The sequence below is a fragment of the Ovis canadensis genome, chromosome 11, assembly GCF_042477335.2.
Source record: "Ovis canadensis isolate MfBH-ARS-UI-01 breed Bighorn chromosome 11, ARS-UI_OviCan_v2, whole genome shotgun sequence".
Lineage (NCBI taxonomy): Eukaryota > Metazoa > Chordata > Mammalia > Artiodactyla > Bovidae > Ovis > Ovis canadensis.
Window position 1 is genome coordinate 28780373 of NC_091255.1, and position 15614 is coordinate 28795986.

Consider the following 15614-nt stretch of genomic DNA (forward strand, 5'->3'; position numbering starts at 1 on the left):
AATTTATTTTTTTAATTGGAAACCATATCAGCTCAAAAATCTTCAACGACTTCCCCTCTCACTCAGAATAAAATACAAAATCCAAACATGGCCCACAAGGCCTTCAATGATCTGTTACTATCACGTATCTGACCTTATCTTCTAACCTCCTCTGACCCTTTTGCTGACTCTAATTCCAGCCACTGTGGTCTCCTTGGAGCTCTTCCAACGAGCCAAGCACACTCCCACCTCCAGGCCTTGTACTTCACCTAGAAAGCCAAGAGACTGTGATGACAGAGGTACAAAATACACATTTATTCAGCTGTTTTGCAGACACACTATCTCCCTGTACTTTTTAGAAGGAACTAATCTACGAATGATCACTGTAATCTCTGACAGACCTAGCAAATCCTGATGCCTACAACCATGAGACAAGTGGGGGTTGTGGATCCTAAAGAGCTGACCATAACATACTGCCCTTCAAGCCACAACTCTGGATTTCAACAGGAAGAACAGGAGAGAATTAAGCCAGCTGAACTGTGGCAAAAGGCATTAGTGATTTACTGAGGGCAAACAAAGGAACAAAAATAAGAGGTGAGTTCTGTAAAGACTCCAGAAAGTCAGTTTTTAGTCTGAGCAGGAAGCAGTCCCAGAGTTTGGGACCTTCGATGATTATGTTCCCAACCAGAAACCCCCAGCAAGTCTAACTCCTGAGCCCTTACTGGCATTATCTGGGCTGCCAAGAGCACAGCCCCTCGTCTGCACACACTTCCTTTGCGAGTTCAGGGACCTGTCATCCTTTCCAAAAGACTGCCTCTTGAACTAAGGAAATCTTCAAGCCCCCTGAGTTGTTTTACTGAAGTCAGGAATATATTTCTGCCAGGGCAGGGAAGACAGAGAATGTGGCAAGGTTCACAAGAGTTGTGAGGAAATAGGAAGAAAGCAACTTGCTTCCACAAGCCACTGGAAAGCAGGGATGCATTGTACAAAGCACTTCTCTGGAGGCTTGGCAGCTGAGTACAAGCCTCTTATTTAAAAACTTCAAGCCACTCACACATTTTGATTACCATCTGGCTTTTTCTTAAATGTATATTCCAATATAAGTTACAGCTGATAACTTCCACAAGCACAATTAGACCCAGAAATCAACATTACCTCTAGCTTCTCTGAAAGGGCCTCAAAATTCAAATCCTGACTTCTGAACAGCATCAAGTAGCAACCTGGTGCTCAGGCCAAATGAGCTGCAGACATCACAGAGAAAGAAAAAAGATCTCCTTGGCAGAGCCTCTCTGTGTGTCTCAGCCAGCTTTCCCACCACCAGCTGGTCTGCTCCCTAACCAGGGGGACGACAGCATCATAGTGAGCACAGAACTAAGGTGTTCAGACCCTCCTGGGGCGTTTGCACAAGTGCTGGCTCTCCCCAGACTACCTCTAAGTAAGGGAACAAAACTCTGACCCCACTGGGAAAATTCAAAAGGACTTTCATCTGTGCCCCCCACAACTCCCCCACCTCACCAAGGTTAACAGAGGTTTTATTAGAGTTGTGAGGTCACACTCTCTGCTTTCCTGGGTGGCATCTGATAAAGGGCCATCTCTGCCTTGGGACAGGTTTGTGCCGGTAGGAAAACCTCAGCTGTTTGTACTGTTTGTCCCTGTTTATGCTTAACAACCACTGGAGGGTAGAAAATGAGGAAAAGAAAGACGCCTCTCTCTTTTTTTTTTTAGTGAGAAAAGGAGGGGAGATAAAATACTAGCAAAGATTTTTTTACTTGGGAGTCGGGGGTGAAGTGATGGAGAGTCATGACCCCCCAGGAGAGTCTCCCACCCATAGCCTCGTGCCTTCCAATACCCTTATTTCCAAGACTCTCTCCTGCTTTCCTTCTCTTTCTCTGCCTTCAACCCAACTTTCAAAAAGAATTACCACTTCCCCAAAAGTAAAGGTTGACAAATCCAAATTTCTGATTCATGCTGTGGTTCAAAATTTTAAATCTGCCATTGATGGATTTTAATTAAAAAAATGAAATTGAGAGCAGTGCCATCTCTGAAATCCCAAGTAAAAAAAGAAAATGTTATGCCCCCTTGTTACCAGACTCCACTTTATAAAATACACCCAACAGTGAAAATCCTCAGTCCATGCATCTTGAGAGAGTATGATTAACCCTGAGAAACTGCATTCATTAAAAGAGTCATCACTATCTTTGACTACTAAGTTTTCTCATCCATGAGGTAAAGGCTTATCTAAAAAGACTGCCTTTCAGTAGTGGGGGTAGAATTCTCATCTTACTGCTCCCCATTCCTTTACTCCTGGGGTCCAAGAAATTAGGTTAAAAACCGAAGGGAATACTGCTCTGGGGAAAACAAACAGGGACAAAGACGGTAAAATATTACATGTTCATCAAACCAGACTCTGCATAACCAGTCTTCTTTAAGGTCTGTGTCACTAAAATCATCTATTCAAACAAATAATTCTGTCAGTCCAGGTAACTGGCAACTTCCAACTACCTTGTACTTGTCACTACTAACCCAATCTCAATAACATTCAGTCATTGCTCAAAGGCATCTTTCTTCTCTGTCTTTAACACAATAGGGGACTTATCACCAGCAACTGAGACCTCACAACTCTAAGCTGGGAGAAAGAGCAGGTGAGAAAGATGGACGGTCCCTCTGGACTAATTTTGTTGCAAGCCCTGAACTACCCCTGCTGCAAACCACCTCCACAAAGCTGAACACAGGAGGCTCAAGGGGTTTGGAAACATTATTTCTAACTACCCTTTAAGACCCATCACAAAAGGTCCTGTTCCTATCCTATTCCCTCCATCCTACCCCACCACGTGTCACTAAAGGTGCTTTCTCTGCCAGTGCTTTCTTTAGCATGAGCTTTCTTTCCTGGATCCTCTCATTATTTATTTCATCTAAGGACCCAAGTGCTTGCTTTCTCCTGAATTTGTTATTCAGGTCGCAAGAAAGTATTTGCCCTGGACATTCTAACCTTTCAACTTGAGCTTCTGAAGACTATCTTTTATTTATCCTTCCCAGTTACAGGGTCAGGACCAAGATTATTCATGTAACAGATGTTTAATAAATACTGCTGGCTCACATTCCAAAAGAACAGCATATACTTTAATCCCAGGGTCTGGAATTTATCTGAATTTAGGTCCTTGAAACACATGAATAACACAAGTGCCAAAAAGTGTCTGTGCCGGTGTGTACACAGGTGCCTTTACTCTGGGAATGAGGGAGCAGAAGAGACAAAAACTGCCTAGGTGCTTAAAAAAAAAAGGCCCAGGTACTACTTTTGCATTGTATTGAAAAGTATCTGCTGGCTTCTGCACATTAATTACCATTAGGTAGAAATCAGTGTTCCTAAAAATGTGAAATGAAGGTTACAAGCTGCTAAATAAATCAGAATTTGCAGTTCTTGTTAATAGCCTTCAGTTTCCTAACAGGGCTGTATCACTATAACTTAAGCTGAACCATTTTAGAAAGACTGACAACCTTTGTACTTAACCACATTCATAATCACAGGCAGAGCTGTCAGGTTCGTAGGATTTTACTCATAAGTACCTGGGACTGTGCACAGCAAGACAAAGAGATTAATAAGAAATCAGAAGAAACTGCTTCCTTGCGATAATACACAAATATTGGATTCTTTCCCTTTTACAATTTCCCGTAGAAACCTGTACCAAATCAGAAAGCTTTTGATTATTACTCAGATGAAATATAATTCAGCAAATAACCTATAATTATGTGGCAATTTTTAATCTTCAAAGGCCTGCATCCCCCATGAGTTCATGAAAAGCTGCTAGAGAAGCACAGCTCTCACATTCAGATGGGGAAACTGAGGCAACTGAGTTAAAAAAGGAAATCTGTAGGAAAGATATCAGAGTTGGGAGCGATTTTAAGGTTCAGAGTGTCTAAAAAGTCCTTCAATAGGCACTGACTGAGCTTAAAACAAGTCACACCATAGACAGGCATTTATTCTGATAAAAATGAAAAAAGGCAGGTCCTCAGTATAGCTTCTGTAATCTTACAGATCAAAGTCACAACATGGAAAAAGAATTTTAAGAATGTAGCAGGCTGTTTAAAAATCTTGGCAAGCATGTGTTCAAAGAGCAGTTAAACACGCGGCTTACGCAGGCCCTTCCTGCTCCCTCAACTGCACGCAGGCCACGTTCTCCAGGGACTCGCTGGCCCAGAGGAGGCCTCTACCTCAGTCTACAGTCTGGCTTTCAAGTTTGAAGGGGGATAGAAATTTAAGAGACTTAAGGGCGTTTAGAAAGCCTGCCACATTAAAAAAATATATATATTTTACTGAAATATAGTTGATTTAAACATTGTGTTAATTTCTGCTGTGCACCAGTGATTCAGTTCTACATATATATACATTTTTTTTTCATACTCTTTTCATTAGGACCTTGCTGTGTATCCATTCTATATACAATAATAGTTAGCATCTGCTAATCCCAAACTCCCAATCCACCTTGCCCCGCGGCCCCTGCCTTGGCAACTACAAATCTGTACCCTGTCTGTAAGTCTGATTCTGATTCATAAATAAGTTCACTTGTGTCATATTCTAGATTCCACATACAAGTGACAGCATATGGTATTTGTCTTTCTTTTCTTTTTTGCTGTGCCACACGGCTTGGGGGACCTTCAGTTCCCTGGTCAGGGATCAAACCCCGGCCATGGCAGTGAAAGCCCAGAATCCCAACCACCAGGTCACCAGGGAGCTCCCCTTCTCTTTCCCTTTCTGACTTATTTCACTTTGTACGATAATCTCTGCTGCTGCTGCTGCTGCTGCTAAGTCACTCCAGTCGTGTCCGACTCTTAGCGACCCCATGGACTGCAGCCCACCAGGCTCCTCTGTCCATGGGATTTTTCAGGCAAGAGTACTGGAGTGGGGTGCCATTGCTTTCTCCAACGATAATCTCTAGGTCCAGCTATGTTGCTACGAATGGCATTACTTCATTCTTTTTTATAAGGCTGCCCCATTTCGAGTACAGAACTACAAGGTATTATTCTAAAACAAGTCTAAATCAGAGTGTTTGGGTCTGTGTGTGTTTCTTCACCCTGGTGCCCAGGTGTCTCCCTTTTCTGGGTCTAAACTGCATCACCCAAAGCTCACTGCTATGTTCAGAAGTTTTGAGAGAAATTTATAAACACGTATTTTTGCTATGTACTGAGTAACATTGGTTTATACTTAAGAGGATAGTTTGTCAAAACTGCAGAGAATGTTTTAATGAAATTTTGAACAGGTGCTGAAGCAGAGAAGGAGACAGCAACATGTGAATGAGTGTATGTTAGTGGAGTGAAGACATGAATTCCATCAAAGTTGTTGGAGAAATGTAAGCAACTCCAAACACACAAGGAAATGGTGCAACTATCTAATAATTAAAGAAATGTAAATTAAACAGATGACATTTTATTTTTTGCTTAAAAATTGACAAACACGTTTGAAAAAAAGTCTAAATCACACGGAGTCAAGGATTCAGTGAAAACTCACTAAAGTGAGATGCTATATTGACACAATTTCTAAAAATAAATATGAGCAGTTTTTAAAATACTCATACTCTTTGATATAATCATACTTCTAAAAAGCCTAACTTGAAGAAATAATCAGAAATGTAAACAAAGATTTTCACACAACTCTCTTCACTACAGTATGGTTCATAACTGTGTGAAAACTCCAACAATCTAAATGTCCAAAGGCAAGGAAATCATTATATAAATTATGGGATATTCATCTAATGAAATTAGTATAAGCCTCCCAAATCAAATATATTATATATCAGTAAAGAATATCTAAAGATAAAAAATGCTTATAAGTGCTGGGTTTAAAAAGTACATATAATACATAAATATGGTATAATAATAATTTTGTAAAATTTATTATATATACGAGAAAATTATGAAGTCATTTGTATTTGACCACAACATGCATTACAGCACTCTGTGGGGATGAATTCTCACTCCTGGACTATCTAGTTTAGGATAACATTCTACTCAGCTTTCATTTCTTGATTATAAAACCAAGAGAGCCAAAGAAGTCAACAGAATTTAGGAAGAAACTGGGTGGCAAGGGCAGTCATTTTCTGGTAAGGTTTCAACAGCAGAAAATTCACATACAGAGAAGCGTCCAGTGCAGCTCAAATTACCTGAAGAAACCTGGATTAACAAGAGGCACAACATTGAAGTGGCTAAGAGACAAGACTGGGTTTGAATTAGAACTAGGCAAGACTGAGGTCTCTGCTCCCTACCAGTTGTGTGACCCTGGGGGACAAAACTTCATCTGTAAAATGTTACCTGCTTCATGGGATCATTTTAACGATTAAATGAGTTTAATATACGCAAGTGTTTAGGACACCAGTGTGAAGACTGTTTAAATGTTGGCTAATCTATCCAATAATCTATCAAAATCCAGGTCACTTTTTATTTTGCCACCAGAACTAAACCATCCTCTTAGACTCTATAGTTCTTTACACTTTGAAACATGTTTGCATACTTTATTTCACTTGAAATTGAAAGCAAGCTTTTAATCCAGATGGAGTAAGTATCATTCCCTTTCCACAGATTAGGAAACCCAGGTTCAAAAAGGTTAGGTAACTTGTCCGGTGACACACAGCTGGGATGGTGAACCTCACATGACAGTCTCTGTCTTAACTCCCAGACCTGCAGCTCATTCCATGAGACAAATATTTTCTAATCCACAAGCTTTAAAAAAAAAAAAAAACCCACAAAGTAACAGTCAAGAATGCTTATTGTTTCATGACTGTGTCCCAGTTATTTAAATTATGAGCGCATTCATTGGGATGCAGTCTTCATTGTGGGTACAAAGATGTTCAGAAAACGCTGCACCATACCACAGCTGCCTCTCAAGCCAATATTTATTGAGCACCTATCATAGCCCTCTTCCTACACTATTATATACGACAAAAACATACAATTCTAGGCCATGGGCTTTGTCTTTTAAGTGTAAATGTAATTACTGACTCTCCTATGGATTTGGGGAACTACCTGCCGCAGATCAGCTCTTCACTCTGTAACACTGTTAGACTTTGGCTAGTCTAACACTTCGGAAACGGCTTTCAGTGAAAATTCCTTTCCAAAAAAAAGGACTGGGGGAACAACTATAACCAGCGTAAGAATGCATTGGGAAAGTAACTACATAAAGGCAAAGGAAAGCTTTAGGTTTGAGTGCTCAGACTTTTTCCCAGGAGAAAGCTTTATCATGAACACTGAGGAAAAGTGTACCAGAGAATACTACAAGTAATGATCAACAGTTACCTCTCGCTCTCAAGCTACCCTTGTTCAGGAAACTCTTCCCCTCCTATTCTCAGGCTCTTTCCTGAATGGGAGAAGTCAACCCTGACTAACTCTGAACGTACTCTCAACTCATACCTTTTCTAAGTCGGTTTCCACTTTGGACACTCACATTATGATGGAAGCTGGGCATCACAGAGCCAACCAAGGTCTCTGACAGGAAGCATCTCTCTGCTCTTTAAGGAGTTCTGAGTTCAAGGGGGAAAAGGAGCTCACGCTTTCTCACGGCTATGCATCTACTCTACCTACTGGGTATTCATTTGGTCTGTCACTTCTTAGAACCAGTTCTCTGTACACAATGCCTTGAGCTTATGTGCCTTAGGTTTCTAGTGTAGAGTTTCAGTAAGGCTGGTAAGTTCAGGGCAGGCAGGGAATGTTAATGCTTACAGTAAACATACTGCCCTTCACTGTATCTCTAGTCTGCTGCCATCCAGGGTTAGTGTGGCAACAGGCAGATTTTAAGGTTACAGAACAAGGCATGACTGACATACTAAATCGTTCTGTTCATTTAGGTCCTTCCTTCTGCCCCCACTCCCGTATTCTGGCCTGGAGAATTCCATACACTTTGGGACCCTTGGGGTCCCAAAGAGTCAGACACGACTGAGTAACTTACACTTCTGCCCCAGCCTGAGTAGAGTTTGAGGAATTCTGATGTATAACAACTTTGGGGGAGGGTTTCTACAGCCTTAGTGAAAATCAAAAGAGTTTACCTTGCCATTTCACTGAGCCTCCATGGGGCCGCAAAGAGTTGGACACAACTGAGCGACTTCACTTTCACTTTTCACTTTTACACATTGGAGAAGGAAATGGCAACCCACTCCAGTGTTCTTGCCTGGAGAATCCCAGGGATGGGGGAGCCCGGTGGGCGGCCGACTACGGGGTCGCGCAGAGTTGGACACGACTGAAGTGACTTAGCAACAACAGCAGCGGCAGCAGTATCACCTGAAGCTTTATTCCACATACCCAAGGAATTACCAAGCTTCTGAGGCTCAAGGTGTCTCTGAAAGCAGGAAAGGCTGTTAAACCTCCAAAGGACCTAAGAACTGACAGCTTACTGAGGAAGAAGAGCAACCCCTTCTCCCACGCCCTGCAAACTCTCAGAACTAGCTAATAAAATTCAGAATACTGGCTACAGCCATAGGAAGAAGGAAGGAGAGAGAGACAGTCCCTATTTGTGCTGGAAGAATACTTTTAATAGCCAGAGTAAACACTCACAAAAATGAGATTCTGAACTTAGCTTTAGGAGGCTTCCTCATTTCAGGAACTGCCTGGGAAACAAAACAAAAACTCACAAAATAGCTCTTTAAATTTTTCAAGGACACAAGGTACCATAACTCATTCACAGATCAACCCATTAGCAGACTGGCCCTGAGAAATTCCATAATCATTCAGCACTGTTATTTGTCAGTGGGTGACTGGTTCTAACTGGTCAAATAAGTCTTATACCAAATATCAAGTCCCACCCAAACAGAACAATTTAACTCAAGATTACTTTAGCATTGAGTGAATCAGGAAAAATTATATAAATATCTGGTTTATCTTACGGACATCCAAACTCTGCCTTCCTTTATCTCAAAGATACCTTCAAGAAATGGCTAGCACTACCAAATGAACATCTTATCGACAGGGGCAGAACACAAGTTCTCAACTCTTCTACTCCTGGTGCATGCCTCCTTCACTCGGGACACCCATTTAAAGCCCTAATTTCTACTCTGTCAACTTCTCGCTCTGAGGTCTCCCTCACCAATTAAGTGTCCTAACCAACTTTCACCCAGTTCCCTCTGTCAGGTCGTTTCAACTGGATAAGAAACAGAAGGTACCCAAACAGAGTGCAGAGTGAGGAAAGTATCCACAAAGATGCAGGTGGTGAGCCCTGATGTGGGGAGCCAGACCTCAAGTGGTGTGAGGGGCCCCCCAGCAGGGGCGGATGCAGTGACTACCTCTCATTCAATAGCAATGAGCCCCAACAGGGTCTGCTCAGATCTTGGCTTCTAATTACTAAATTCTCCACTAACAGGAACAAAGGCCTTTGGAGAAATGGCTGAGGCAGAGAAAATACTAGATGAGTCTGGTACATATTACAGCGCAGGAAAGGAAGTGCTCAAAGAGTAACAGTGACATGTCAAAGACGACAGAAGTGAGAGGATGCTCAACTGGTGAGGGAAACTCCAGAAAGAGAAGTTTACACAGCAGAAATCAGAGGGAACACAGAGGGGATGCACTGAGTGAAGGAGGCATATACTAGGAACAGAGTAATTAGAGACTTCTGTTTTCTACCACTGTTCATAAGATGTTAGTCTGGGTTAGTGCCAACCAACCCTTTGCAATAAAAAGACAGTAAATCACTTAGGCACCTTTCTGTTAAATTTTTTTTCTTGATTTACTGGCAAAATCTGAGATAATCTGAATATCAAAACAAATAAAGATAGGCTAAATTTAATAAAATGTAATCAAAGTGAAAGTCACTCAGTTGTGTCCAACTCTTTGTGACCCCATGGACTGAGTCCATGGAATTCTCCAGGCCAGAATACTGGAGTGGGTAGCTGTTCCTTCTCCAGGATATCTTCCCAACCTAGGGATCGAACCCAGGTCTCCTGCATTGCAGGCGGATTCTTTACCAAATGAGCTGTAATAAGTTGACTAACATAGGAAATCATGAGCCCATACTAATGTAAATAAACTAGTAAACTGAAAGGCTTAAAAGGAAAATGATGTTTGCATAGTTTTGAATTGTCTCCTCCCAAAATATTAATTACAAAGGGAAGAGCAACTTTACACTGGAAATGCCTATAAGGAACCAGCTTAATCAAGTGATCAAACACTCTCAGTAATGAGACAAATAAAAACTCTGCATTTCTGAAAAGTATGCAATGAAGAACACAGCATCATTCCTGTGATATTCCTATTGAAGATCTACAACCTAAATTAAACATGAGGAACCATTAAACAGCCTCAAACTAAGGACTTTCTACAAAACAACTGCTGACAGTTGTCAAAGTCATGAATGTCAAAGGAGGCCTGAGAAACTGTTCCAGATTGAAGGAGACCAAAAAGAACTAAATGCAAGGTATGATCTTTTTTGTAATAAAGAGCATTACCGGTACAACTAGGAACATTTGAGGGGGGTGCTGAGAATTATATGATGATAATGTTGTCACCATTAACTTCCTGCTTTTGATGGTTGCATTGTGATAATGTTGGAGAATATTCTTTGCAAAAACTAACGTATTCAGGGATGATGGAGAATCAAGTGAGCAACTTACTCTCAAATGATTCAAGGAAGAAAAATACTCTTTGTACTGTACTTGCAACTTTTCTATAAATTTGAGATTGTTTCTGAATTTTTTAATTAAAATTGTTAAAACAAACAAACACACCAAAAATAACCAAGATAGCAGTGCTGAAATCTGGAGGAGGGTAAGAGATCAAAAAGAAGAGTTGAAGAGCATGGTCTGTGGAAACCATTCTCATTGTGTTTTAATGCAGGTGACTCAACTCTGAATTGGTGAGTACTGACGCTGGGGTTCTTGCCATCTGGAATAGGTTTCCTGTATGTATCTTTCTGCCTCTTACTTCTAACTTCTAATTTCTTTTCAGTATTTATCTGAATAATACTTTCTCCTGTGTCTGCACTTACAACTCTCTCCCAGCCTCAACTCTGTTCTGGCAGTCCTTCCCCTAAGTGGCATTCACGCAACTCTCCTACCCTGAAGATGGAGAATTTCACCTTTAGAAAGATTCCAAAAGAAATGTCTTATCCTGAAGGAGGCACTATTAATGATCCTCCTTTCTTCAGGCCTGGCATTCGCTAACATCCCCACCAAGCTCATGTTTTAATAAGAGTTTTTTGAAGGCCTTTCTTTCTAAACACATGTAACTCCCCTATGCTCCAATGCAAAACCTTCTCAAACCTTCTGGAGTGGAACACGGTTTTTACACTCTTTCCTCCCACTATATAAAAAGTTTCGAATAACATCATAAGCTTTATCTCCAGACTTTTTGAAATGTAGCAACTATTACCAGCTTCTCCACTTTCACACCAATGGCAGCTGGCAGGCAGAGCCTTAGATATTCTACAGCAGAAAGGTTTTCAGTAACAATCAATGAAGAGCTTTGAAGCAGTACAAAGATGATGTTTATCATTCATCCTTTCCTCTTCTTTCTTATTTAGGGTGATTATGGAAGTTTTGGAGAACAACTATATTACAGCCTGTCTCCAAGCAGCCATGAACTTTCCTCCCTCATTTTTTTTCTGGCCACGAGGCTTATGGGATCTTAGTTCCCCATCAAGGGTTGAACCTAGACCCATGGCAGTGAAAGTGCAGAGTCCTACCACTGGGCTGCCAGGGAATTGCCCTTCCCTTACATTAACAAAAGCAGATTCTTAAAATGCACTCCTTGGCAATTTATCCTCAACAAAACTTTTATGCAGCCACATCCATGACTACACCTAAGGCGACTGATGGGCCCTTGGGAAGAGAGCCTAGCAAAACAGGACACTAAGGTGAACGACATCCAAAATGAAAGCCGCAGCAAGTCACCTGGAGACCTGGGAACAACCTGAGCTGGAATCAGCTTCTGTCTTCTCATGTTAAAGAGAAAATTTTGCTTACAAGCATATTCATGGTAATCATCAAACAGCAATAGAGAAAAGGAAACAGCAAAGGAACTTCACCATCTTTAGAGAAAAACTATTTTCTTTTGTTTCTTCCCTCTTTTTCTACATAGCAAGGATTGTTTCCAAATATATTATGTAACTTTCTATTAAAATCACAAACTGAAATTCCTATAGAGCTTATTAAGAAGCATATCCTCAGTGTCCTACTGATTTTAAAAGCGCTCAAAAGTTTTCTTTTGCACTCTGAAGAGAATTTCCAATGCAAGCAAAGGACTAAAATGCACCTTGCCAATTACAGTAATCTTACAACAAGCACATACTGCTATGAATGACATTTAGTTCCATCTCAGTCTATTCTCCCAGGACAAGCAGCAATGAACTCAAGGGTATGATCTCAGAATATAAAAAGCCATTAAGGCTGTTCCTAATAGATTCTTTTAAAATATGATCCTACACAGCTCTTCAAAAGGACAGTATGCTGTAATTCTGAGATGGATTTTTACAATGCTTTGACCTCCTCTTTAAGAGAAGTCTGGAAAAAGAACTAACTGCAGTGGGGGATGGCGGGGCGGGGGGGTGGGGGGGAGAAATGTGTCACTCTGGTTATTAAAATCCATTAAGTTCATACTTCAGCCTTAGGATAACTGCAGCCAAAAAACTGACTTGCAAGTAATTATCACCACTATCTGCAATAAAAGTTAATTGGACATAATTGAACTAACGCCCTAGTCAGAGGGAAGCTGCAACTGGCGAAGGGCCCACTCCTCCTGCTCCTTCAATCTGCAAATGAAACTGCTAATGCTAATTTGTGGACAAACAAGAAATTGCTCTCATGGCTTCCCCACTCCAAATCACGAGGCAATTCCAGCTAATGCCCAGGCATGTTAGGCCAAGAGAAAAATCATTAACCAATGCTTCCTTTGATAAAGATGGATTTTAACAATAACCAAGCCCATTAGGCTGAGAGTTGCTAAGAACTGTTAAATTTCTCCCAGATGCACTAAGTAAAGCACTGTGCCCTGGTCTCCACACCCCAGCACCATACATGAGATGCTCCCTGTACCACTAGCATGTGGTAGTAAGACAAAGAGACACTATGCAAGGCCAGGAGCTGCTGCTACACAAATAATTTATCTTCTTGTAAGAGAATCCTTGGGTAATCTCATTTTTAGACAGGCAAATGGCATTGCTGATCTACTTCAACAGCAAAGATTAAATTGCTTCTGAATGAACTCTGCAGCTGATAGATTCCTGCTGCCCAACTCTTCCTGCCTTCAATTCTGGACAAGAACTGTGCCCTTTTCCCTGGAATTACTATAAGGCCTTCTGCCTTTCAATTCTGTCTACAGCCCAAGGGACTAAGACTCCTAGGGGTATTATGCAGTCTTAGGTAGCCACTTATAACAGAAGGAGAAACCTGTGGTCTTTGTATCTACAATGATCTGTAAAGTGGGCAGAAGGCAGTAACCTCCTGAGGTGACAGAAGGTAAAAGAGAAAAACAAGTACCAAGTGCTGTCTGCTTATAGAGAAATTAATGCAATGAGAACCTTCCCTAAGGAAGCAGCTGGACCACCCGTCCCTTTGGTACACTTTTCAATAGAAGTTATTTTGGAAGGTTGCAGTTTACTTCCTCTAGTCATCAAAATACAACATTTTCTGATGTGAAATATGAAAAGCCTAAGAATAGCTTGGCTAGGATGTAAGAGAGGGACCTAGAAACTGTAATATGGACAGTAAAGTGACATAAGAGTTTAACCCAACAGAAGAACACTTACTAGGAATGTCATTCATTCATTCATTCATTTGTTCACCAGGCACCTATGATGTACCAAGTACTACGGCAATAGTAGTACTATGTATTAGGAATACAAATATGGCAGACAAAATCCCTGATGAGATATGTGACTAATGTGATCATTTTACAATGTATACAAATATCAAATCATTATGTTGGGGGACTTTCCTGGAAGTCCAATGGCTAAGATTCCTTGCTCCCAATGCGAGAGAGGGCCCAGGTGCGATCCTCGGTTAGAGAACGAGATCCCACATGCCGCAACTAAGACCCAGTGCAGTCAAATAAATATATATATATATATTTTAAATCATTGTTGGACACCTGAAACTAACATAACATTGTATGAACAACTATACCTCAAGAAAGGAAGGAAGACAGGCAAGCAGGAATGAAGGGAGGAAGGAAATCAGAATTGTTTCACAACAAAAATTATTTTAAAAAATACCTCCAGGAAACAATTATAAAGATGGGAGAAAACAATATGGGTCATTGAAGGCTGAGCAAGAATTTGCTGGATTGAGACAGTTAGGCTACTCTAGGCAGAGAAAACCAGCATAACGAAAGACATGCAGCTGTAAAACTAAACAACTTGTTTGGGGAACCACAAGTAGTCTGGGGTGAGGAGGGCAGTGCTGGGTGTATGAGCTGAACTTGGAGATGAGTCTGATGTGCTAAATTATGAAGAACCTTATATTTCATACTAGAGGGAGAGAAGAGCAGATTAAAAGTAAATTAGCAGAAAAGCAGCCCTGACATCATATAGAGTAACTATAATGATTAAATGAGATTGTATTTATAAAGTGCTCAATGATGGTAGTTGTAACTATTATTAGCTAATGTCAGACTTTATCCTGAAACCAAGGGAGATAGGAACAGGTTTTAAAGAGAGTAACATGATCAGATGTCTATTTTAAATAAATCTTCTGCAAGTGTGAAAGACAAATGGGAGATGGCACAAGTCAGTTGAGTGGCTACAGTGATTTCGAGGTGAGAAACGATGAAGATTTCAAATAAAGGTGTCACAGGAGAGCTGTCATGCGAATGAGGGAGCAGCTTTATCTCTGAGCTCCAAAGACCAAAGCTAGGCTAACAGATTAAAGCCTGAAGATAGGCAATTTCAGATGAACATAAACAATAACCTGAGCTTGTTCAACAGTGGCACAGCACTAGAAACGCTGAAGCAAAACCAAGGACCCATTCATTAAGAGTGACAGAAAAAGAGTTATTTTCAGTAGCTAAAAATCTGAACTAGATGACCACTAAGTCCAACTTTCAGATTCCAAGAATCTAAACCACTTACGGGGACGATTCCGTAAAATCATTAACAATCGCTTATGTTTGTAGAGAGGTATACAATTTTCCAAGTGCTTTCATACTGATTCTCTCACTTGAGTTGCTCAAATGCCCTATGAGATCGACTGGGCAGGAATCATTAGTGCCATTTTCACAGATAAACTAGGGAAAGCTAGTAAGTGCCTGGATACAACCACATTTTCTCACTCCTGGCTCTGTGCTCTTTTCCAGTCTCACCATTGCCTCCAACATGGTACCAGTGCTGAAAAGTCCATTCTGAGAAACCATCCTTCTTTGGTTACCTATTCCAATGTTTATCCTTAGAATCAGTAAATTCTTCTGCATGTTTTATTTTTGTTGTTCAGAAGTTTCAGCCTATTTCTCTGCTCTCCTCAAGATGAGTAAGAGTTAGTCATCTATCTTCATTCAATGTTCCTTCATATTTACATACTATAAAATGTCTATCATTTCTCTAATCTAGGGTAACTAACCCTAATTATTAAAACTCAATTAATCCCAATTATTAAAACTCAATCCTTGAGTTTGTTCACAAATGTTATTTCCCTTAAAGTAGTTAAGTAATCCGATCCCTAATTTAATACTAGCTC

The 15614-nt window shown here is 40.7% G+C and overlaps 1 protein-coding gene across 6 annotated transcripts in view; it reads right to left on the minus strand.

Moving 5' to 3' along the window:
* Positions 1 to 15614, minus strand: part of FAM222B (family with sequence similarity 222 member B) — a 59314-nt gene that overhangs the window by 13155 nt on the left and 30545 nt on the right. The gene's annotated exons all lie outside the window — the stretch shown is intronic.